The sequence below is a fragment of the Oncorhynchus tshawytscha genome, linkage group LG08 (assembly GCF_018296145.1).
Source record: "Oncorhynchus tshawytscha isolate Ot180627B linkage group LG08, Otsh_v2.0, whole genome shotgun sequence".
NCBI classification, from domain to species: Eukaryota; Metazoa; Chordata; class Actinopteri; order Salmoniformes; family Salmonidae; genus Oncorhynchus; species Oncorhynchus tshawytscha.
The window spans coordinates 84,594,232-84,621,473 of NC_056436.1; the positions used below are offsets into that span (position 1 = coordinate 84,594,232).

The window sequence follows — 27,242 nt, forward strand, 5'->3', positions numbered from 1 at the left end:
TTAACAATTGTGATTACTCTTGTGCCAAGGAAATAAACAAAGTCTCCTCCCTCTGATTCCGCTAATTTCACCCGTGTTTATGATGGCCAAAAAGGACCATTTTTTGTTTTCGGGAATTTTTACGATAAAGCCATTTTTGACTTTGATGTTGTGGAATTTGGTGGAAATCGTTCATCATCCGGACATGGGGTTGAAAATCACAGCAACAGTTTAAGCACCATCTTCGTCCCAATCATGATTCATCCAAATAATCAGAAACATAAACACCAAACCAGGAACTACTGTTGCTCGTAATCACATAATTATACTTGAGCCTTCTCACTGTTTTATCTGTCCATGAGAATCTGTCCATGAGGGATTACAAGGAACCTAATCATCTGATGCTAGCTTCAAATGTTAGGTTTCCAGCCAGGAACAACAACTCTGGAAACACTGAATTCTTGGAAAACAGCAATATAATTTCGCTCCTGGCTTTTATTTGTGATTAACTGCAGTGGCCTGACTAGTGGTATACAAACTAGCCAAGGTTATACCTTGTAATTTATTGAATGATTCCTTTTTTTACTCCATGGTTTTCTTCTGATTCTCCTTTCTCTTCTTCTATTCTTCATTACTCAGCCTTGGAGGGTGTTGTTAAGCTTTCTGTTGTTTTATTTTCTTGTCTTGGAAACCTTAGCAAAGTCAGTCAGCATAGGGCAATGGAGGCTGGTGTGAAGCCTGTGGCCATGTCTTAGCCCATGTGTTTCCAAGGCCTAGAGGAAATCAAACAAACATTACACAGCAAACAAACACAGCTGAGCTAATAAACCCTGATAACCTTACAGGCAAACATTAGACACCTGCATTCATTTGCCAGAAATCCAAGAACTGTACAAGATTCAGGAAAAAAAAAGGTCATGTTATTTTTCTCTATTCACACCCCTGTTAAACATAAGTAGAGTTTTAAGAAACCCTGAATAGTCATATCATAATACTGTTATACATTGACTGTACTAAATATTAAGAACACCTGCTCTTCCCATGACAGACTGACAAGGTGAATCCAGGTGAAAGTGATGATCCCTTATTGGTGTTAATTAAATCCACTTCAGTCAGTGTAGATGAAGGGGAGGAGACAGGGTTAAAGAAGGATTTTTAAGCCTTGAGACAAGCGAGACATGGATTGTGTATGTGTGCCATTCCGAGGGTGAATGGGCAAGACAAAATATTTAAGTGCCTTTGAACGAGGTAAGGTAGTAGGTGCCAGGCGCACTGGTTTGAGTGTGTCAAGAACTGCAACGCTGCTGGGTTTTTCACACTCAACAGTTTACCGTGTGCATGAATTAAGAATGGACCACCATCCAAAGGACATCCAGACAATTTGACACAACTGTTGGAAGCATTGGAGTCAACATGGGCCAGCATCCCTGTTGAATAGTTTCAACACCTTGTAGAGTCCGTGCCCCCGACGGATCAAGGCTGTTCTGTGTTCCTAAGGTTTGGTTTACACCTAAAGAATGTTTATCTTATATGGGTTGATGCTTGCTTCAAGAGTTGTACTGAGTGATTTTAATGGGCATGGGAGTATGCTATGTATGTCAATGCTTAACTGTTGACTGTTGGTGAACGTTGTACTCAGTGTAATTTAATTACTTTTCTCCATTGTGAACTTTGGCACTAAGATGAATTTGCTGTTGGACTTTTTACTTACCCACAAACACACAGCAACCATGGAGGTGGTAGGTTGTATTTTTCACATATTTATAGACCAACACCTATATATATATATATATATATATATATATATATATATATATATATATATGGATTCAGAAAGTATTCAGACCCTTTAACTTTTTCCACATTTTGATGCCTTATTCTAAAATTGACTAAAATGTTTTTTCCCCTAGCTGATCTATATACTATATACCAAAATGGCCAAGCAAAAAAACAGGTTTTTAGATATTTTCGCAAATGTACCCGTAAAACACCAGTCTCAACGTCAACAGTGAAGAGGCGACTTAGGGAAAATGGCCTTCTAAGCAGAGTTGCAAAGTAAAAGCCATGTCTCAGACAGGCCAATAAAAAGAAAAGATTAAGATGGGCAAAAGAACACAGACACTGGACAGAGGAACTCTGCCTAGAAGGCCAGCATCCCGGACTCGCTTCTTCACTGTTGACGTTAACACTGGTGTTTTGTGGGTACTATTTAATGGAGCTGCCAGTTGAGGACTTGAGAGGCATCTGTGCATCTGTTTCTCAAACTAGACACTCTAATGTACTTGACCTCTTACTCAGTTGTGCCCCTTGGCCTCCCACTCCTCTTTCTATTCTGGTTAGAGCCAGTTTGCGCTGTTCTGTGAAGGGAGTAGTACACAGCGTTGTACGAGATCTTCAGTTTCTTTGCAATTTCTCGCATGGAATAGCCTTCATTTCTCAGAACAAGAATAGACTGATGAGTTTCAGAAGAAAGTTATTTGTTTCTGGCCATTTTGAGCCAGTAATCGAACCCACAAATTCTGATGCTCTAGATTCTCAACTAGTCTAAAGAAGGCCAGTTTTATTCCTTCATTAATCAGGACAAAAGTTTGGTTCCAGTAGTTTCAGCTGTGCTGACATAATTGCAAAAGGGTTTTCTAATAATCAATTAGCCTTTTAAAATTATAAACTTGGATTAGCTAACACAACGTGCCATTGAAACACAGGAGTGATGGTTGCTGATAATGGACCTCTGTACGCCTATGTAAATACTCAGACTCAAAATCAGACGTTTCCAGCTACAATAGTCATTTACAACATTAACAATGTCTACGCTGTATTTCTGATCAATTTGATGTTATTTTAATGGACACATTTTTTTGCTTTTCTTTCAAAAACAAGGATATTTCTATATGATCGGTAGTGTAAGTATTACTCACTACTCTGTTGAAGCACCTTTGGCAGCGATTAAAGCCTTGAGTCGTCTTGGGTATGATGCTGCAAGCTTGGCACACCTGTATTTGGGGAGTTTCTCCCATTCTTCTCAGCATATTCTCTCAACCTCTGTCAGGTTGGATGGGGAGGGTCGCTTGCACAGCTATTTCTAGGTCTCTGAAAATAGCTTTGTTCGATTGGGTTCAATTCCAGGCTCTGGCTGGGCCACTCAAGGACATTCAGAGACTTTCCCCGAAGCCACTCGTGCATTGTCTTGGCTGTGTACTTAGGCTCGTTGTCCTGTTGAAAGGTGAGAGCACTCTGGAGTAGGTTTTCATCAATGATCTCTATGTATTTTGCTCCGTTGATCTTTCCCTTGATCCTGACTCGTCTCACAGTCCCTGCTTCTGAAAAACATCCCCACAGCATGATGCTGCCACCACCATAAGGATGGTGCCAGGTTTCCTCCAGACGTGATGCATTCAGGCTAAAGAATTCAGTCTTGGTTTCATCAGACCACAGATTCTTGTTTCTCAACGTCTGAGAGTACTTTAGTGCCTTTTGAAAAACTCCAAACGGGCTGTCTTGTGTCTTTTACTGAGGAGTGGCTTCCGTCTGGCCACTCTACCATTAAGGCTTCATTGGTAGAGTGCTGTAGAGATGGTTGTCCTTCTGGAAGATTCTCCCATCTCCACAGAGGAAGAGATGGAGCTCTAGAGCTCTGTCAGAGTGACCATCGGGTTCTTGGTCACCTCCATGGCTAAGGCCCTTCTTCCTCGATTACTGAGTTTGGCCGTGCGGCCAGCTCTGTGAAGAGTCTTGGTGGTTCCAATATTCTTCCATTTAAGATTTATGCAGGCGACTGTGTTTTTTGCTACCCTTCCCCAGATCTGTGCATTAACAAAATCCTGTCTTGAAGCTCATCGGACAATTCCTTGGACCTCATGGCTTGTTTTTGCAGTGACATGCACTGTCTACCGTATATAAACAGGTGTGTGCCTTTCCAAAATCAAATGAATTTAACACAGGTGTACTCCAATCAAGTTGTAGAAACATCAAGGACGATCAATGGAAACAGGATAAATCTGATCTCAATTTGAGTCTCATAGCATAGCCGCTGAATACTTATGTAAGGTATTTATTTTATTTTTTTGAAAAAATTGCTAAAAAATTTGAAAAACCTGTTTTCGCTTTGTCATTATGGGTTATTATGTGTAGATTGATGAGGGGAAAAGGGTTTTAATCCATTTTAGAATAAGGCTGTAACGTAACAGTATGTGGGACAGGTCTAAGGCTATGAATACTTTCTGAATGACATACTAATTATATGTTTATCAAAAACATGAGGATGTTTGAAATCTAGTGTTGGGGATTAGTGAACCAAATGCAGTTCAACTAGAAATTAAGCTATATTTTGCAGTACTTTGGGAATAGCTTCACTAAATTTAAATGTAGGTAGTGTTTTCAGTAGTTAATTACTATGCCATGTAGCGGTGTAGCTAACTACTGGAACTAAACACTACTGTTTTACCTATAGCGGTTAAGCTAACTACTGGAACTAAACACTACTATTTTACCTGTAGCGGTGTAGCTAACTACTGGAACTAAGCACTACTGTTTTACCTGTAGCGGTGTAGCTAACTACTGGAACTAAGCACTACTGTTTTACCTGTAGCGGTGTAGCTAACTACTGGAACTAAACACTACTGTTTTACCTGTAGCGGTGTAGCTAACTACTGGAACTAAACACTACTGTTTTACCTGTAGCGGTGTAGCTAACTACTGGAACTAAGCACTACTGTTTTACCTGTAGCGGTGTAGCTAACTACTGGAACTAAACACTACTGTTTTACCTGTAGCGGTGTAGCTAACTACTGGAACTAAGCACTACTGTTTTACCTGTAGCGGTGTAGCTAACTACTGGAACTAAGCACTACTGTTTTACCTGTAGCGGTGTAGCTAACTACTGGAACTAAGCACTACTGTTTTACCTGTAGCGGTGTAGCTAACTACTGGAACTATTAACATACAGTGTCAATAGAAAGTATTCACACCTCTTGACTTTTCCCACATTTTGTTGTGTTACAGCTCTGAATTAAATTGAGGTGTTGTGTCACTGGCCTACAAACAATACCCCATAATGTCAAAGTCAAATTATGTTGAAATAATAATAATAATAATAGCAAAAATTTCTTCAGTCAATTATTCAACCTGTCATGCCCTGACCTTAGTATTCTTTGTTTTCTTTATTATTTTGGTTAGGTCAGGGTGTGATATGGGTGATGTATGTGTCTAAGGGTTTTGTATGTCTATGGGTGTTTACTAGTCTAGGTGTTATGTATGTCTATGGTTGCCTAGATTGGTTCTCAATTAGAGGCAGCTGTTTATCGTTTTCTCTGATTTTGGAACCCTATTTAGGCAGCCATATTCCTTCTGTATTTTGTGGGTTATTGTTTATGTGTTAGTTGCCTGTGTCTGCACTTATCATATATAGCTTCACGCTTGTTTTGTAAGTTTGTTTAAGTGTTCTTCCTTTCATTAAATACGAAGATGTATTCATCTCACGCTGCGCCATGGTCTCATCCATTCAACGAACGTGACACAACCCTTTTGTTATGGCAAGCTTAAATACGTTCAGGAGTGCAGATGTGTTTTAACAAGTCACATAATAAGTTGCATGGACACTGTGTGAAATAATAACATGGTTTTGAACGACTACCTCATCTCTGTACCCCACACATACAACTATTTGTAAGGTCAGGTCCCTCAGACGAACTGTGAATTTCATACACAGATTCAACCACAAAGTCAAGGGAGGTTTTCGGATGCCTCGCAACTAAGGACACCTATTGGTAGATGTGTTAAAAAAACAAAGGAGACTTTGAATATCCCTTTGATGGTGAAGTTATTACACTTTGGATGATGTATCAATACACCCAATCACTACAAAGATACAGGCGTCCTTCCTAACTCAGTTGCCAGAGACGAAGGAAAACACTCAGAGATTTCACCATGAGGCCAATGTTGACTTTAAAACAGTTACAGAGTTGAATGGCTGTGATTGGAGCAAACTGAGGTTGCTCCTATCACAGCTCCTATGTGGAGTAACACAAGTTACTCCACAACACTAACCTAATTGACAGAGTGAAAAGAATGAAGCCTGTACAGAATAAAAATATTCCAAAACACTCATCCTGTTTGCAATAAAGTGTGGCAAACGTATTAATTGTATGTCCTGAATACAGAGCGTTATGTTTGGGGCAACTCCAACACAACACATCACTGAGTACCACTCTTCCTATTTTCAATCATGGTGGTGGCTGCATCATGTTATGGATATGCTTGTTATCGGCAAGGACTAGGGAGTTTTTTTAGTATAAAAATAAACAGTGTAGAGCTAAGCACAGGCAAAATTGTAGAGGAAAACCTGGTTCAGTCTGCTTTCTAACAGACACTGGGAGACAAATTCGACTTTCAGCAGGACAATAACCTAAAACACAAGGCCAAATATACACTGGAGTTGCTTACCAAGACAACATTGAATGTTCCTGAGAGGCCTAGTTAAAGTTTGGACTTTAATTGGCTTGACAATCTGTGGCAAGTCTTGAAAATGACTGTCTAGCAATGATAAACAACCAACCTGACAGAGCTTGACTAATTGTTTTAACAACAATGTTCAAATATTGTACAATCCAGGTGTGTAAAGACTTACCCAGAAAGACTCACAGCTGCCAAAGATGATTCAAACATGTATTGATTGACTCAGGGGTGCATGAATACTTGTGATATTTCATTTACAAATACATTTTCAAAAACATTCTAGAAACATGTTTTTCCCTTTCTCATTATGGGATATTATATCTAGATGGGTGAGAGAAAAACAATATTGAAATCTATTTTGAATTCAGGCTGTAACACAACAAAATGTTGAATAAGTCAAGAGGTATGAATATTTTATGAATGCACTGTATGACCCCAACATGATCTGTCCTTGGAAGTTGTAGTGTATGACATATTAGACTTACATGTGATAATTTTGCACAAAATAGATTGGATTTAGAAACTTTATTTAATTAAACTATATACACCATATATACAAAAGTATGTGGACATCCCTTCAACTTAGTGGATTTGGCTATTTCAGCCATTCCCGTTGCTGACAAGTGTATAAAATCGAGTACAAAACCATGCAATCTCCATTGACAAACATTGGCAGTAGAAGGGCCTTACCGAAGAGCTCAGTGACTTTCAACGTGGCATTGTCATAGGATGCCACCTTTCCAACAAGTCAGTTCGTCAAATTTCTGCCCTGCTAGAGCTGTCCAGCTGTTATTATGAAGTGGAAATGTCTAGGAGCAACAACGGCTCAGCTGCTAAGTGTTTGGTCACACAAGCTCAAAGAACAGGACTGCCAAGTGATGAAGCTCATAGTTTGGAAAAATCTCCTGTCTTCGGTTGCAACACTCACTACCGAGTTTCCAACTGCCTCTGGAAACAACGTCAGCACAATAACTGTTCGTCAGGAGCTTCAGGAAATGGGTTTCCATGGCTGAGCAGCAGCATACAAGCCTAAGATCACCATACGCAATGCCAGGTGTCGGCTGGAGTGGTGTAAAGCTCGCCGCCATTGGACTCTGGAGCAGTGGAAATACATTCTCTAGAGTGATGAATCACGCTTCACTATCTAGCAGTCCGACGGACGAATCTGGGTTTGGCAGATGCCAGGAGAAAGCTACCTGCCTGAATGCATAGCGCCAAATATAAAGTTTGGTGGAGGAGGAATAATGGTCTGGGGCTGTTTTTCATGGTTCGGGCTAGCCCCCTTAGTTCCAGTGAAGTGAAACGGTCCATACAGAAATGGTTTTTTTGAGATCGGTGTGGAAGAACTATGATGCTGGCCTGCACAGAGCCCTGACCTCAACCCCATCAAACACCTTTGGGATGAATTGGAATGCCGACTGCATGCCAGGCCTAATCGCCCAACATCAGTGCCCAACCTCACTAACGCTCTTGTGGCTGAATGGAAGCAAGTCCCCGCAGCAATGGTTCATCATCTAGAGGAAAGCCTTCCCAGAATAGTGGAGGCTGTTATAGCAGCAAAGGGGGGGGCCCAACTTCATATTAATTACCATGATTTTGGAATGAGATGTTTGATGAGCAGCTGTCCACATACTATTGGTCGTGCAGTGTGTATTTGTCTTAAGGGTAGCTTTAACTTACTTAAGGGTAGCTTTAACTTACTTAAGGGTAGCTTTAACTTACTTCAGTGTGAAATAAATGATTACTTGGTCAACCATATTTTCAGAGTAGCTTCTCACCACTGTTGAAATCTTACATATTCCATCGAGCTCATTATCACGTCTGTGAAATAGACGAAGGCCTCTAATGCAGCTCTCTGAAGCGTTTGTTTAGCGTCGTCCATTTTGAGACGAGCCAATGATGGTCATGCATGAAGGCCCTTTCTATTTTGAATGCCAAACAGGTGTAATTGGATAGAAACTGAATGGTGCATGTTCGTATGACAAAGGTCAAACCTGGTTACTCTTACTCTCTCTGGCCATCTCTCAACAAGCCCATTTCTGTTGTCAAAAAAAAATGAACAGCTATGGCTTTGTTCATTCTTTCCCTCCACTGCTTCTATCTCTTGAGATCCTTGAGAGAGAAATAGAAAGCGAAAGAGGAAGAGAACTGCATGGAGAAAGTTGCTATGGATACTTACACGGCCCATAAGGTTTGATAAAGAAGGGTTTGTCTGGATTTATCTAACTGAAAATGTCTCCTTTGGTACTTTCTACAGTCATGTATTTGACACCCAGACAACCCTCGTATGTCGTCGTAAAAAGCATAATATTGTAATACCAATATTAACAATTGAGGTGAAGTGATCAAAAGCCAGGAATTCAATAGCGGGGATTTTGAAATGGTTGTTGAACAGGAAAGATTCAAGAAGAAAAAGCTGGCAAATGCGTTGTGCTTCTCTTCAGATCGGTTGAGCTGTAACGTTAAAAGGATGATAAACCGACGTGGTCTAAAATGGTGCGAAACGATGAATCATTATTTTTATTTTTTTTAAGAACCTGAAATGTTAATATACGGGAGGCATACCTTGCAATTTACCTCCCTTACCCTTCCAACCCTCCCGATCCTGGCCCAGCTGTAGTCCACTGATAAGGTATATTAGTGTGTGCTTTTTCTTCCAATCATTTCTCTTCAAGGGATACGTCTTAAATGGCAATCTATTCCCTATGTAGTGCACTACTTTAAACCAGGGACCGTAAGGATAGGGTGCCATTTGGGATGCAAGCCCTAAAGTGTAGGTAATGAGTCATGGATCCAGTGGAGAAGCCTACAACATGCAGATTGAAGTCAGCGTTAGAGAGGAAAACTCAATTTGATCTGTAGAGGAAACAAAAGCCTTGTACCCTTGTCTGTCTGTAGACCCGACTGCCTCACAGTTTACTCTCTACAGGTTCTCGTGACTTTACATTTAGCAGGAAATGACCAGAGGCTGTGGCTGAGATGGCACCCTGTTCCTGTAGTGCACTACTTTTGACCAGGCATACCACAGGCATGTAGTGAAACCAATTTTGTTTGTAAGTATTGACAGAGGATTGATGATTTATTTTTTTATATTCCTCTCCTTTATTGCTTCCTGTTGCTTCTTACTACTTTAAATGGGATTGTTTTACTGTGTGTCTCGATTGTAAATGCACTTTAAAATGAAGTTTGTTTTTCATGTTTTTGGATTATCAATCACATTTTTTTCCCTATTTTGATCATCAGAACCTACCGTTTTTTTTATTTTATATATATATACGCAAACTTAATTTAGAAATACCGGAGTCTGATAAGGAATAGTGAAACATGAACTGATGTTCAGGTTTGATCTGATATAGCTGCAAACTGTTAGTATGTTTCCTTACAGCCATGCGTAATCCCCGGGATAAACACTAGCAGGTTGACGCTTATTGTCATGAGTATTTCCCTGGAGGCAGAAATGAGAGATTTCTGCTAGATGTGGCCAGCTGCAAAGTCAAAATGGTTCTATTCAATCTGCATGGCGGAAGTTCAACTGTACAGCGTGATTGAAATTTAAAGGCAATGTTCCCATTTTAGCGGAGACTGTATTCACAGTCACTTATGCATATCAGTTGGCTCAATATGAAATTGCCTTTAAATTTATACTGGAAAATATGTCATGCTTCAGCTTGAATGGAGCCCCAAAACTGTCTACATTATAAAAAATTTAATAAACAAAAATGAGCTTTTGGGTCTTAATTAGAGGTTAGGGTTAGGCATTATGGTTAATATTAGGGTTAGTTTTAAAATTAGCTTTTGGGTTTTAATTGGAGGTTAGGGTTAGGCATTATGGTTAATGTTAGGGTTAGTTTTAAAATTAGATTTTGGGTCTTAATTGGAGGTTAGGGTTAGTTTTAAAATGAGCTTTTGGGTCTTAAATAGAGGTTAGGGTTAGGCATTATGGTAAATGTTAGGGTTAGTTTTAAAATGAGATTTTGGGTCTTAATTGGAGGTTAGGGTTAGGCATTAAGGTTAATGTTAGGGTTAGTTTTAAAATGAGCTTTTGGGTCTTAATTTGAGGTTAGGGTTATGCGTTATGGTTAATATTAGGGTTAGTTTTAAAATGAGCTTTTGGGTCTTAATTGGAGGTTCGGGTTAGGCATTGTGGTTAATGTTAGGGTTAGTTTTAAAATGAGCTTTTGGGTCTTAATTGGAGGTTAGGGTTAGGCATTATGGTAAATGTTAGGGTTAGTTTTAAAATGAGATTTTGGGTCTTAATTGGAGGTTAGGGTTAGGCATTATGGTTAATGTTAGGGTTAGTTTTAAAATGAGCTTTTGGGTCTTAATTTGAGGTTAGGGTTATGCGTTATGGTTAATATTAGGGTTAGTTTTAAAATGAGCTTTTGGGTCTTAATTGGAGGTTAGGGTTAGGCATTGTGGTTAATGTTAGGGTTAGTTTTAAAATGAGCTTTTGGGTCTTAATTGGAGGTTAGGGTTAGGCATTATGGTTAATGTTAGGGTTAGGCATCATGGTTAATGTTAAGGTTAGGGTTAAGGTTAGGGTTAGGCATTATGGTTAATGTTAGGGTTAGTTTTAAAACAAGATTTTGTGACTTTGTGGCAGTGCCAGCTAGTGACCACTCTGCAAAGCTGCCTCCAGAACAACATTCATGACACACAAAAAAACGCTAACCTGCTACACACTTTGAGCTCAATCCTACTTTGACATATGCTGTAAGTACATAACTTGGACCTTCCCGTAGATCACTTAATAATGAATTTTGATCCATTGACAATTGGTGCATGGATGGAAAATATAAAGGAGAAGTTCAGGATCTGACCCTCCATACACCCTCTTCTTATAGTGAGGATTGTCCTGACTGATAAAAAAAAACGCACTGCTTGTCTCTCCTAAAGTTAGTTTTGGGGAGTAGAGAAGCAAAATAGCTCTTTGAATAACGCTTGAAGGCTTTCACATTAGCATTTCTTAAACATGCCTTGAAGAAGTCCTAAATTGACAAACAGTATAATTAAGAATACGTAGATCAAAGCCCTTTCAGGTCTACCACAGACAGCTCTATAGCTGTGGCCTTATAGAACGGAACAGGTTGTAAAGGAGTTATGGCAAATCTGTATGCTATATAGTGTTCCTGAGATAATATAACAACAGTAACTCTCCCTTGCATATCCAGGTCAGTGCTGGATGTAGGTCTACACATCAAGTTCATTACTTTATTTCTACCAATCAAATGTACACACTTGAATTGTAAACTAGGCTGGTTCTGTCTCTCTTTAATATTTTATTTTACTTTCCTCCTCATGCCATAGAACACTGTCCCAATGGCACCACATTCCCTATGTAGTGCACTACATTAAACCAGGACCTACAAGGCTCTGGTCAAAAATTTGTGAACTATTTAGGGAAGAGGGTACCATTTGGGAACAGAGTGTGAAACACTATTTGCACTGAACAACACCGATCACCTGCCCTACTGGTTCCCGCTGTCTTAGTGGGTGAGGAGTGTGGCACCTACTACAGGGGGATAGATGGAAGGTAGGAGGAGGATAGATGGAGGGTGGGAGGGGATAGATGGAGGGTGGGGGAGGTAGGGGGATAAATGGAGGGTGGGAAGGGGATAGATGGGGGTGGGAGGGGATAAATGGAGGGTGGGGGAGGGATAGATGGAAGGTAGGAGGAGGATAGATGGAGGGTGGGGGAGGATAGATGGAGGGTGGGAGGGGATAGATGGAAGGTGGGAGGGGATAGATGGAAGGTAGGAGGAGGATAGATGGAGGGTGGGGGAGGGATAGATGGAGGGTGGGGGAGGTAGGGGGATAAATGGAGGGTGGGAAGGGGATAGATGGGGGTGGGGGGATAGATGGAGGGTGGGGGAGGGATAGATGGAAGGTAGGAGGAGGATAGATGGAGGGTGGGGGAGGATAGATGGAGGGTGGGAGGGGATAGATGGAGGGTGGGAGGGGATAGATGGAAGGTAGGAGGAGGATAGATGGAGGGTGGGAGGGGGATAGATGGAGGGAGGGGGGAGGTAGGGGATAAATGGAGGGTGGGAAGGGGATAGATGGAGGGTGGGAGGGAGGGGGATAGATGGAGGGTGGGGGAGGGATAGATGGAAGGTAGGAGGAGGATAGATGGAGGGTGGGGGAGGATAGATGGAGGGTGGGGGAGGGATAGATGGAGGGTGGGAGGGGATAGATGGAGGATGGGGGAGGTAGGGGAATAAATGGAGGGTGGGAAGGGGATAGATGGGGGTGGGAGGGGATAGATGGACGGTGGAAGGGGATAGATGGAGGGTGTGGGGAGGTAGGGGATAAATGGAGGTGGGAAGGGATAGATGGAGGGTGGGAGGGGGATAGATGGAGGGTGGGGGGAGGGAGGGATAGATGGAGGGTGGAAGGGGATAGATGGAAGGTAGGAGGGGATAAATGGAGGGTGGGGACGGGATAGATGTAGGGGGGGGGGGATAGATGGAGGGTGGGAAGGGGATAGATGTAGGGTGGGGGGGATAGATGGAGGGTGGGAAGGGGATAGATGTAGGGTGGGGGAATAGATGGAGGGAGGGAAGGGGATAGATGGAGGATGGGGGAGGGAGGGGATAGATGGAGGGTGGAGGGGGGATAGATGGAGGGTGGGGGAGGGAGGGGGATAAATGGAGGGTAGGAGGTGATAGATGGAGGGTAGGGGTGATATATGGAGGGTAGGGGTGATAGATGGAGGGTAGGAAGGGGACAGATGGAGAGTTGGGGTGATAGATGGAGGGTAGGGGTGATAGATGGAGGGTAGGTGGTGATAGATGGAGGGTAGGTGGTGATAGGAGGGGGACAGATGGAGGGTAGGTGATAGATGGAGGGTAGGGGGTGATAGATGGAGGGTAGGAAGGGGACAGATGGAGGGTAGGGGTGATATATGGAGGGTAGGGGGTGATAGATGGAGGGTAGGAAGGGGACAGATGGAGGGTAGGAGGTGATAGATGGAGGGTAGGAGGTGATAGATGGAGGGTAGTGGGGACAGATGGAGGGTAGGGGGTGATAGATGGAGGGTAGGAGGTGATAGATGGGGGTAAGGGGTGATAGATGGAGGGTAGGAGGGGGACAGATGGAGGGTGGAGGGGGACAGATGGAGGGTAGGGGGAGGGAGGGGGATAAATGGAGGGTATGAGGTGATAGATGAAGGGTAGGTGGTGATAGATGGAGGGTAGGGGGTGATAGATGGAGGGTAGGAAGGGGACAGATGGAGGGTAGGGGGTGATAGATGGAGGGTAGGGGGTGATAGATGGAGGGTAGGGGATGATAGATGGAGGGTAGGAGGTGATAGATGGGGGTAAGGGGTGATAGATGAAGGGTAGGAGGGGGACAGATGGAGGGTAGGAAGTGATAGATGGAGGGTAGGTGATAGATGGAGGGTAGGGAGTGATAGATGGAGCGTAGGAAGGGGACAGATGGGGGTGGGTAGGGGTGATATATGGAGGGTAGGGGTGATAGATGGAGGGTAGGAAGGGGACAGATGGAGGGTAGGGGGTGATAGATGGAGGGTAGGAGGTGATAGATGGGGGTAAGGGGTGATAGATGGAGGGTAGGAGGGGGACAGATGGATGGTGGAGGGGGACAGATGGAGGGTAGGGAGGGAGGGGGATAAATGGAGGGTAGGAGGTGATAGATGGAAGGTAGGGGATGATAGATGGAGGGTAGGGGTGATAGATGGAGGGGGTGATAGATGGTAGGAAGGGGACAGATGGAGGGTAGGGGGTGATAGATGGAGGGTAGGGGGTGATAGATGAGGGTAGGGGTGATAGATGAGGGTAGGGGATGATAGATGGAGGGTAGGAGGTGATAGATGGGGGTAAGGGGTGATAGATGGAGGGTAGGAGGGGACAGATGGAGGGCAGGAGGTGATAGTTGGAGGGTAGGAGGTGATAGATGGAGGGTAGGAGGTGATAGATGGAGGGTAAGGGGTGATAGATGGAGGGTAGGAGGGGGACAGTTGGAGGGTAGGAGGTGATAGATGGAGGGTAGGAGGGGGACAGATGGAGGGTAGGAGGTGATAGATGGAGGGTAGGAGGGGGACAGATGGAGGGTAGGAGGTGATAGATGGAGGGTAGGAGGTGATAGATGGAGGGTAGGGGCTGATAGAAGGAGGGTAGAGGTGATAGATGGAGGGGGTTAGATTGTCTACGTCTCATCTGGAAACCCATTTCCCATAGGGCTCTGGTCAAAAGTAATGCACTAGGGAATAGGGTGCCATCAGGGATGAACACTAAGTGGTTGGGTAGATGGTGGTGGACGAGGAGACACAGGTGGAGGCTGGCTGGCAGGCTAGCTGGCAGTCTGGCTGTTGTTTAGGAAACCTTGTCTGAGGGTTAACAGGTTCAAAACAAGGTGATTTGTTGCAGGAAGGCAGCGTTAAACTGACAGAGGTGATCAATTGTTACATGGTGGAGGGGACATTGACCTCTGATGACCTTTGATGACCTCTGATGACCTCTGATGACCTCTGAAGGCTCACTAACATCCCCTTTTTGACCACTGATTTCTGGAGTGTTAAACATACATATTGGGCCCTAACTTTCCAAATGGATATCTATTTCATTTCCCAATTTACAGTCCGTCACATATGAAATACCCACAACTTGTTTTCACCCATGTGGATTTGGGAAAGTTATTACATTTTTTAATAAGCATTAAAAAACACTACACTACCAGGTTTTGGGACAATTATTACATTTTAATAAGCATTAAAAAAACACTACAATGCAATAACACGGCAGTTACTATATTATCTATATTATTATAATGTTATCACATTGTTATAACTTAGGTATAAGACCAACATTAAGAGCAACGTTATGCTAAGTGTTTCCCATAAGGATTAAAGGCATTATCACGTTGGCTTTGCATTTAAAACAAGTTAGCAAGTCATTTGGACTTGGGAATCCATGATGCCTTCGGGTCGTTTTCAGCCACTAACGATTTAATACGACGACACCATTCTGTTTTCTTCTGGCCCTTCTCTGGACACTTCTTTAACCTCAACCTTTAACCTTTAACCTCCAGACGAGCTTCAATGGCATACAACTCTCCTTCCGTGGCCTCCGACTGCTCTTAAATACAAGTAAAACTAAATGCATGCTCTTCAACCGATCGCTGCCCGCACCTGCCCGCCCGTCCAGCATCACTACTCTGGACTGTTCTGACTTAGAATATGTGGACAACTATAAATACCTAGGTGTCTGGTTAGACTGTAAACTCTTCTTCCAGACCCATATCAAACATCTCCAATCCAAAGTTAAATCTAGAATTGGCTTCCTATATCGCAACAAAGCATCCTTCACTCGTGCTGCAAAACATACCCTCGTAAAACTGGCCATCCTACCGATCCTCGACTTTGGCGATGTCATTTACGAAATAGCCTCCACTAGCCTACTCAATAAATTGGAAGCAGTCTATCACAGTGCCATCCGTTTTGTCACCAAAGTCCCATATACTACTCACCATTGCGACCTGTACGCTCTCGTTGGCTGGCCCTCGCTTCATACTTGTCGCCAAACCCACTGGCTCCAGGTCATCTACAAGACCCTGCTAGGTAAAGTCCCCCGTTATCTCAGCTCGCTGGTCACCATAGCAGCACCCACCTGTAGCACGCGCTGCAGCAGGTAAATCTCTCTGGTCACCTCCAAAACCAATTCTTCCTTTGGCCACCTCTCCTTCCAGTTCTCTGCTGCCAATGACGGGAACGAACTGCACAAATCTCGGAAACTGGAAACACTTATCTCCCTCACTAGCTTTAAGCACCAGCTGTCAGAGCAGCTCACAGATTACTACACCTGTACATAGCCCATCTATAATTTAGCCCAAACAACTACCTCTTTCCTTACTGTATTTATTTATTTATTGTGCTCCATTGCACCCCATTATTTTTATTTCTACTTTGCACATTCTTCCACTGAAAATCTACCATTCCAGTGTTTTATTTGCTATATTGTATTTACTTCGCCACCATGGCCTTTTTTTGCCTTTACCTCCCTTATCTCACCTCATTTGCTCACATTGTATATAGACTTATTTTTCTACTGTATTATTGACTGTATGTTTGTTTATTCCATGTGTAACTCTGTGTTGTTGAATGTGTCGAACTGCTTTGCTTTATCTTGGCCAGGTCGCAATTATAAATGAGAACTTGTTCTCAACTTGCCTACCTGGTTAAATAAAGGTGAAATAAAATAAAAAATAAAAATTCGGGTATGGTCATGACCTCCCCTGTTAAGAAGTAACATTTATTCGAAAAGTGAACAGTGCCCCCCTCTTTCTCAGGCGGTTATTGGAGCCAGATTGACGAGGCTAGGCTGGTGCAGTGCCCCCTCTTAGTCAGGTAGTTATTGGAGCCAGGCTAGGCTACGCTACAGCAGAGCCGATGCATCTTGGGGTGTTTGTTGTGGTCAACACTATACTCTACACACCAGCTAAAACAATGCAGGGATCTCCTGTTTAGAGTACAGCTTTAAGAGGATGGGAGAAGATGGGAGTTGTATTATTTGCTGTAGGCTCCTCCTCTCACAGTGATGTCAGTCGGAGGCAGAGAGGCGGGCAGTACTGAGGGATCGGATTCATACAATACTACTGAGACAACTAGGCACAGTTTAGCACACTGATACAGCATACCGTCGGCCCCGCTGTAGTAAGTGATGCCGCACTAAGGAACACTTTCACCCAAACTCCTTTGGGGGACAGAACACTACCCAGGCTACAGTTCATTTATGTGTTATTTTTTGTTGTTGCTGTATAATAACCTTTACAAAAATGAAAACAGTGCTGTCAGAATTGAAGTTTTCAGACATCGTACCAAACTGTTTCCTTTTTGCGCGTTCTTGGATGGAAGTTTATGCTTTAACACATGCTGAGTGAAACGATCTTCCATACAAGCGGTTTTCACCATTTATATCAGGAGAAAACATTTAAAACACACACACACACGTAGGGCTAGGGCTATTTCATGTGACTCAATCAACTTGGACCATCAGCATCTCTCCTGCCGCCCGTAATTGAACCACACTTAACTCAAGATATCTGAAGAGGAATTACGTCGGCTCTTCGAGTTACAAAGTTATTCTGCAAGCAATGCTTTTTTTGCCTTTCGAATGTGGACCATAGACTTTTTAGGACATGGATCATTTTCTGTAGCGGATAACCCTATTGATTTGCGTTTTATTTGATTCCCGCTACCAGAACAGGATCTTTTTCTCTCCCCTATTCCACTTCAGTGTAATTCTATGGCACTTCTTCTAAAGCAGTGATGTCGCTACGTGACGGGAATTGCGATTGATTTGACATATTCTGTTTCAAAGGGATATAAGGTAAGCATTATTATTATAATCACTAGAGTCAAGTAAAACAAAATTGGTAACAACATTGATTTATAGTATTAGCGTATTTAATTCTCAATACCAGCCTACAAGTTGTCAATGTCTCATGTCATATGGAAATGTTATGTACATTTTAAGAGGAAATTGTTCAACCTATATAGAGGAAAATACTTTATGATGTCGGAATCGCTAAAGGAATCCGAATTTACCACAAATTTACGCAAACCTGTCGACCATCTGCCGCATCGCAGTTGATTCGCATCCCTCGATAACTGGAGTTGCATGCATGCCATCATAATGTTGCCAAATAATTTATAGATAAAATCACAAGAATCACATTCAGTGTTAAAACGAGGACCCCCATTGCGCCATGTCTTTACGCATCGGATTTGGTCAGTCACACCATCCATAGTGCAAAAAAAAGATTCCGTTCATCGTAGCTATTATAGTCGCCGTTATAGTTATGGTCACGATCTATTTCAAAACATTTGTATTTTCTTCAAGCAGCCTATAGGATATTACTCACTATACTTTTCAACCATAGCTGTCGCATGACCATTATTTTCGGCCGGTCATGAGTTATTCAATCCGTGCATAGTCAATATAGCTACATTGTTTTCAAATTAAATGTTTAAGATGGGCAAGCTAGGCTACTGCATACCTTTCGACAGGTGAGGTTTTTTTTTTGACTGCATGTTTAATAAGCAAGTTATCGTTTTTCGTCAGGAAGAGCAGAGCGGTCACTAGCTGGCACAGTCACCTAACCCTAACCTTAACCACGCTGCTAACCCACATGGCTGTTAATGACTAACCTGACTAATCCATAACTTCCTGGCTAATATCATTATGGATAATGCACACAGAGACTGGCAGGCATCTTTCAACTTCGGGGGCATTATCCTCTTTCCCATGAGCATTGCCAGTAGGTCCATTATTTGACATTGGACTGATTAGTGCTCTTGAGGAACACATATGCTGTATAATAAACACAGTATACATACACTCCATGCTCGAAAACTACACCCAATAGGCTATAAGGGAAGCTAAGGCACCATATTCATGCTCAACGTTCCCGGTGCTTCATTGTATTGAGGGGATTCATTGGTCAACAGATCCGTCAGTCTCCATCTCTCCACATAGCTTCTAAAACAGCAGGCGATGACATACTGTTATTGAAGCTTAGGTCGATTCGATTATCTAACTAACCATAGGCCTATACCTTATATGATAAAAATGGAGGCTATTCATATATTTTATTCACGGATGTTATCCAGATTGATTGGTTAATGATTTCCTGACTTAGATGACAAGCCTGAATTTACTCTTAGACAATTTTTTTCTGATAATTGATATGGATTGCAGTGTAGGCTAACAGAGATTGATAAAGCTTTAGTGCTTAGATCTAAACTTGTTCAGAAGTGTTCATAACCTTAGTTTTATATACATTTAAATGTAGGCCTATACCACTGCTTAGTAGTCCTTAGTTGTGGTAACTAACCATTGCTTACTAGTCCTTAGTTGTGGTAACTAACCATTGCTTAGTAGTCCTTAGTTGTGGTAACTAACCATTGCTTAATAGTCCTTAGTTGTGGTAACTAACCACTGCTTAGTAGTCCTTAGTTGTGGTAACTAACCATTGCTTAGTAGTCCTTAGTTGTGGTAACAAACTATTGCTTAGTTGAATGATAAACTATTCTTCAATGGTAACTAACCATTGCTTAGTAGTCCGTAGTTGTGGTAACTAACCACTGCTTAGTAGTCCTTAGTTGTGGTAACTAACCATTGCTTAATAGTCCTTAGTTGTGGTAACTAACCATTGCTTAGTAGTCCTTAGTTGTGGTAACAAACTATTGCTTAGTTGAATGATAAACTATTCTTCAATGGTAACTAACCACTGCTTAACAGTCCTTAGTTGTGGTAACTAACCACTGCTTAACAGTCCTTAGTTGTGGTAACTAACCACTGCTTAACAGTCCTTAGTTGTGGTAACTAACCACTGCTTAACAGTCCTTAGTTGTGGTAAATAACCACTGCTTAACAGTCCTTAGTTGTGGTAACTAACCACTGCTTAACAGTCCTTAGTTGTGGTAACTAACCACTGCTTAACAGTCCTTAGTTGTGGTAACTAACCACTGCTTAACAGTCCTTAGTTGTGGTAACTAACCACTGCTTAACAGTCCTTAGTTGTGGTAACTAACCACTGCTTAACAGTCCTTAGTTGTGGTAACTAACCACTGCTTAACAGTCCTTAGTTGTGGTAACTAACCACTGCTTAACAGTCCTTAGTTGTGGTAACTAACCACTGCTTAACAGTCCTTAGTTGTGGTAACTAACCACTGCTTAACAGTCCTTAGTTGTGGTAATTAACCATTGCTTAGTAGTCCTTTGTTATGGTAATTATCGTTGCTTAGTTGAATGATAAACAGTTATTCTGCTAATTAAGTATGACACCTGAGTATTTCGCCTGGATGTGCAGTTTTATATTTGACTGGAGTTGCCTCTTACAAGTCCACACACTGATAAGCAGTTGGTTTTTACATTGCATTATGGGTTTTATAGCTGCTGAAGCTATATAGCAATAGTGTCCAAAACAATGATTCTTCAGTCACATCCTTCAAAATGTAGTTATGAATGGCTCTCCTCTTACCCCTTATTATTTGTATGATATTATTAATATTATTATTAATATTGTGATTAATAATACCAATCGCTTTCTCCTAATATCCTCCTATATGTAAGTAGCTGAAATACTCTATTATCCCTGCACATGGTACATTTGGTATTGGCACTGACCCTGTATATAGCGTTCTATCTTATTTACTATTTCTTGTGTTTTTCTTATATATATATATATATGTATATATATAGTAAATAAGATAGAACACTATATACAGGGTATATATATATATTATTCGTTATACTTGTGTTGATATTAATTACTGCCCTGTTGGGTTGAGCATGCAAGTTAAGCATTTCACTGTACTTGTGCACGTTCCAATACAATTTTAACTATCATTGTATTTTAATTGTATTGTCACACACATTATGTTTCAGTAGCCTAACTTCCACAATGATTCAGAACGATACAGAATCATTTGCACCTGCGTAATGTAATGTCTGTATCATAGAGCATGGCCACCATCAAACACATGAACAATGATGGTATCAATTGTGTGTGTAATATAAGTATTTAACAGTATAGTCTTCATCGACTATTTGGCTAACACAACTAACATGTTTTATTTAATCCTGCTGCATTGAACAATTTTTTTCCAAATGCGTAGATGTAAAAAAATACAAAATAAATACTGGTTACTAAACAAATGGCTTCTTGAGAATTCTAGGAAAGGGCACAGAAAGCAAACGAAAAATAAATATATATATATATATATAAATATATATAACTAATACTATTCACTACTCTCGATAGCTACCAATAGTTATTTGACTATCCAATCAAACGTTTGAATAAAGCAAATGTTAGCAAAATATGAATTTTTTTACTGTAGCATTATGTAGCATCAAATGATAGTGATCTTTATATTGGCATTGGTCGTATTCCGTGTGTAGTTAACTAATATGTCCCTTTACTGCCCTCTAGAGGTCATTTAAAGTAATATCAGATTAACTGACGTGACAAGATGTGATAAGGATTTTCATGCCAATTTATGTGAAGTTATCACGTCTGTGTTGGTGATTGTTAATGCTGGATGGAATATCTTGAAGTCCTCTTTCTTATATTAAACAGAAATTATTTTAATTATTATCTCATCGTGTTGACATTTCTAACTAGAAAATATGGGAGAGGAAATTTGAAATGTTTGATTTATTTTCCTCTCGGCGTTGATATATGATTGAAGCATTTACTCTACATTGGGTCCTAAATTAGATTTTTTTTCACAAATTTGACTGAAAAATGAAGACATATGGAAATGGTATTTGTCTTAGCCGAACACAATTAACGAAGAGTAAATATGATTTAGCTATTTTACAATGATTCATTCTTATCAGCAGGAACCCCTTTGGCATTTGGAATTTAATCTGCCCCAGCTGTGAAGACCAAAGTCATTACTCAGTCAAGAGAAATCTACCATTATTCCTCTTGTGACAACTAGATAAGGAAACTTCGAGGCTGTAGATCTTTTAAAGGGAGACTGAATAGATCTTGACAATAAACCTGTCTGTCTGCCAGTCTGTCGACGATTAATGGAACCAGGAGAGATAGAGCCTGGCGTTACCAAGATTGTGTCCCTTTGCAAGTCCAACTTGCAATGCATTAAGAAACATCTCTTAATGTACAGTACCAGTCAAAAGTTTGGACGTACCTCATTGCAGGCTTTTTTATTTTTTTATATTTTTTACTATTTTCTACATTGTAGAATAGTAGTGAAGACATGAAAACTGAAATAACACATATGGAATCATGTAGAGACTCCCCCCAAAAAGTGTTAAGCAAATCAAAATATATTTTATATTTGAGATTCTTCAAATTAGCCATCCTTTGCCTTGATGACAGCTTTGCACACTCTTGGCAAAGCACTGCAATGAGGTGTGTCCAAACTTTTGACAGGTACTGTATATCCATGGACACCCGAAACACAGTTTTTTGGATAGAGAAGTTTGTTGCCGCTACTCCATCTGGAGTCACTCCATCAAACTTCCGTTTTAAGATGCCAGATCAATAGATTCTTTGGGAAGGTGAAGGTGTTTCCCCCCCTCTGCCCCCTCTCTCCTCTTCCACAGGTCAGTCTGATAATACTACCCTGCCCGACTGGCCTGTCCATCATATTGTCATGTAAAGTGATCCAGCAGCTGTCTGCTACTAGCCCCCCTGCTCAGCTCTGTCTCCAGAGAGAGAGGAGAGAAGCAGAGTTGTCTGCTGTATTAGACATCTTGTCTCACAGCTCAAAATAACTTTTTCTGGAATCTAGTGAAATGTTTGCATGGAAAGAAGATTCTGCTTGATTAACATTAAAACATTTTTTTTTAAATGTCCTCCACATTATTTTCCCGATTCTTCATTGCCAAACTGTACATGTTTTGCATTTGTAAAAGTTGAAGCTCATTGCTCAACCCCATTAGATCCAATGTATAGTTTTGAAGAGAGTGTTTATCATTATCCATGGTTCAGTTCAGCCTTGGACTCCTCTTCACATGTGGCACAGTGAATAGTAATGAACCCTTCTTTGTGTCTAGGAAAGGTGCCAACTTCACAGTCAAGCCGATCACAACCCCCATGCAGCGTTTCATTCATATGACATCACAACACTGTTTTATACTGCAGAGAGTCACCTTCAAATAGATGTCTGTCATGCAGATACCGTCAGCCATGTTTTTCTATCCCAACAGGCTTCCAATGAGTCTAAACCTAACGTTATAATGAGTCTTAACCTAACCCTATAATGAGTCTAAACCTAACCCTATAATGAGTCTAAACCTAACGCTATAATGAGTCTAAACCTAATCCTATAATGAGTCTAAACCTAATCCTATAATGAGTCTAAACCTAATCCTATAATGAGTCTAAACCTAATCCTATAATGAGTCTAAACCTAACCCTGTAATGAGTCTAAACCTAACCCTATAATGAGTCTAAACCTAACCCTATTTTGAGTCTAAACCTAACCCTATTTTGAGTCTAAACCTAACCTTATAATGAGTCTAAACCTTACCCTACAATGAGTCTAAACCTAACCCTATAATGAGTCTAAACCTAACCCTGTAATGAGTCTAAACCTAACCCTATTTTGAGTCTTAACCTAACCCTATAATGAGTCTAAACATAACCCTACAATGAGTCTAAACATAACCCTATAATGAGTCTAAACCTAACCCTATAATGAGTCTAAACCTAACCCTATAATGAGTCTAAACCTAACCCTATAATGAGTCTAAACCTAACCCTATAATGAGTCTAAACCTAATCCTATAATGAGTCTAAACCTAACCCTATAATGAGTCTAAACCTAACCCTATAATGAGTCTAAACCTAACCCTCTAATGAGTCTAAACCTAACCCTCTAATGAGTCTAAACCTATCCCTATAATGAGTCTAAACCTAATCCTATAATGAGTCTAAACCTAACCCTCTAATGAGTCTAAACCTAACCCTCTAATGAGTCTAAACCTAACCCTATAATGAGTCTAAACCTAACCCTATAATGAGTCTAAACCTAATCCTATAATGAGTCTAAACCTAACCCTCTAATGAGTCTAAACCTATCCCTATAATGAGTCTAAACCTAACCCTCTAATGAGTCTAAACCTAACCCTCTAATGAGTGTAAACCTAACCCTCTAATGAGTCTAAACCTAACCCTATAATGAGTCTAAACCTAACCCTATAATGAGTCTAAACCTAATCCTATAATGAGTCTAAACCTAACCCTCTAATGAGTCTAAACCTAACCCTCTAATGAGTCTAAACCTATCCCTATAATGAGTCTAAACCTAACCCTATAATGAGTCTAAACCTAACCCTCTAATGAGTCTAAACCTAACCCTCTAATGAGTCTAAACCTAACCCTATAATGAGTCTAAACCTAACCCTCTAATGAGTCTAAACCTAACCCTATAATGAGTCTAAACCTAACCCTATAATGAGTCTTAACCTAACCCTATAATGAGTCTAAACCTAACCCTCTAATGAGTCTAAACCTAACCCTATAATGAGTCTAAACCTAACCCTATAATGAGTCTAAACCTAACCCTATAATGAGTCTAAACCTATCCCTATAATGAGTCTAAACCTAACCCTATAATGAGTCTTAACCTAACCCTATAATGAGTCTAAACCTAATCCTATAATGAGTCTAAACCTAACCCTATAATGAGTCTAAACCTAACCCTATAATGAGTCTAAACCTAACCCTCTAATGAGTCTAAACCTAACCCTATAATGAGTCTAAACCTAACCCTATAATGAGTCTAAACCTAACCCTATAATGAGTCTAAACCTAACCCTATAATGAGTCTAAACCTAATCCTATAATGAGACTAAACCTTATAATGAGTCTAAACCTAACCCTATAATGAGTCTAAACCTAACCCTATAATGAGTCTAAACCTAATCCTATAATGAGTCTAAACCTAACGCTATAATGAGTCTAAACCTAACCCTATAATGAGTCTAAACCTAACCCTATAATGAGTCTAAACCTAACCCTATAATGAGTCTAAACCTATCCCTATAATGAGTCTAAACCTAACCCTATAATGAGTCTCACCTGAGTTCTTCATCAGGAACATTTTAATCAACCAGAGAAACTTCCAGGAGCAATTAGGGTTAAGTGCCTTGCTCAAGGGCACAGCGACAGAATTATTCACCTTGTAGTCTCTAACCTATTGGCTAGACAATAGAAGGAGAGTTAGAAGGTCCTCTGGTTGAATTTTTTTCCAAATAAGATCATAGGATGCAACGATAAAACATGTTGCCATTCCGGCTGATTCCAAACTATTTAAATTAAATATTTATAACAAATATTTAATTATTTTTAAAAAATCTACTTTTGAGGTGCTATTATGGCATTTGGATGTCACCACCATCTCGATGTAAAATGTCTCTATTGTAAAGTGCTAATACAGTAGTTATAGATCTATTCTCAAGACAGTGTACTAGCTCTGTATCTATGTAGATAGCGTTTTCATAAGGTGTTCACGGAACACTTCTCAAGACAGTGTACTAGCTCTGTCCCTATGTAGATAGCGTTTTCATAAGGTGTTCACGGAACGCTTCTCAAGACAGTATACTAGCTCTGTATCTATGTAGATAGCGTTTTCATAAGGTGTTCACGGAACGCTTCTCAAGACAGTATACTAGCTCTGTCCCTATGTAGATAGCGTTTTCATAAGGTGTTCACGGAACGCTTCTCAAGACAGTATACTAGCTCTGTCCCTATGTAGATAGCGTTTTCATAAGGTGTTCACGGAACGCTTCTCAAGACAGTATACTAGCTCTGTCCCTATGTAGATAGCGTTTTCATAAGGTGTTCACGGAATGCTTCTCAACACAGCTGTGCAACATCTCTGTGATGAATATTAATACAACGGACCTGGGAGGGGAAATGAAAGGTAGATTGATACTCTCTTTATTACCTCCTAACCAATGTGTTGTGGGAGTCTACATCTCCTATAAAGCTTATAGTAAATGCTCAGAGATCAGATGGCTAGGCCTGGAATGTAGTGGGACATGAATAACAAATTCATACAGTATGTTAGTGGTTGGATGTAAATTGTTGGAATTTATTCAAAATAACTTTGAAGAGCTAACCGTTATAGAAGACAGTTCCTCAGACATCCACATTTAACCCTGGCTCTGGAAGTTGTTCCACATGAAGGGGGCCAAAAAATAAAAAGCAGCTTTACCCAACTCTGTGGAGACCGAAGGGGCCTCCAGTGTTATCCAAGCCTGAGACTGGGTTTGGTCATTTGTAAGTCTAAATTGAATTAATGATGATAAATACACAGGAAGTTTCTGCATGAGTGCTTTGTAGATAAACACAAGAAAATACCGCTCTCTCCTTACATACAAAGAGGCCCAACTCAGTTTTTGATACAAAACACAATGGTGAGTTCTAGAACCATCACCAGTAACAAACCTAAGGGCCTAATGGTGAGTTCTAGAACCATCACCGGTAATAAACCTAAGGGCCTATTGGTGAGTTCTAGAACCATCACCGGTAATAAACCTAAGGGCCTAATGGTGAGTTCTAGAACCATCACCGGTAATAAACCTAAGGGCCCAATGGTGAGTTCTAGAACCATCACCGGTAATAAACCTAAGGGCACAATGGTGAGTTCTAGAACCATCACCGGTAATAAACCTAAGGGCACAATGGAAAACAGCATCTAGTGTTTTAAGGGTAGTTGCTGCTGCATGCATGTAGATAATATCTCCATAATCTATAATAGACATTAAAAACCTCTTAAGGATCTCTACAGATCGGTGTCCCACCAGCGGGATGGTTGAGCTAATGTGCGCTAATGCGGTTAGCATGAGGTTGTAAGTAACAAGACATTTTCCCAGGACATAGACATATCTGATATTGGCAGAAAGCTTAAATTCTTGTTAATCTAACTGCACTGTCCAATTTACAGTAGCTATTACAGTGAAATAATACCATACTATTGTTTGAGGAGAGTGCACAGTTATGAACTTGAAAAGTTATTAATAAACAAATTAGGCACATTTGGGCAGTCTTGACACAAATTCTTTAACAGAAAGGCAATGTTTCATTGGATCAGTCTAAAACTTTGCACATATAAAGTTGCGGCTGGGCTGGAATAATACATTATGGCCTTTAACTTGCATTTGAAAGATGATGGTTAAAAAAAAATGACAAAAAAAATGTTTTTGTTTTTATTATCTTTTACCGAATCTAATGTGTTATATTCACCTACATTAATTTCACATTTCCACAAACCTCAAAGTGTTTTCTTTCAAATGGTATCAAGAATA

General features: G+C 40.7%; 1 protein-coding gene across 1 annotated transcript in view; it reads left to right on the plus strand.

Annotated features, from left to right (window-relative positions):
• The first annotated feature begins 17,053 nt into the window (after positions 1–17,053).
• LOC112256996 (protocadherin-11 X-linked-like) overlaps positions 17,054–27,242 on the plus strand; it is a 36,801-nt gene continuing 26,612 nt past the window's right edge. Inside the window, exon 1 of the mRNA XM_042326124.1 lies at positions 17,054–17,777. The gene's annotated coding sequence lies outside the window, so the exon portion shown is untranslated. The remainder of the gene's footprint in view (positions 17,778–27,242) is intronic.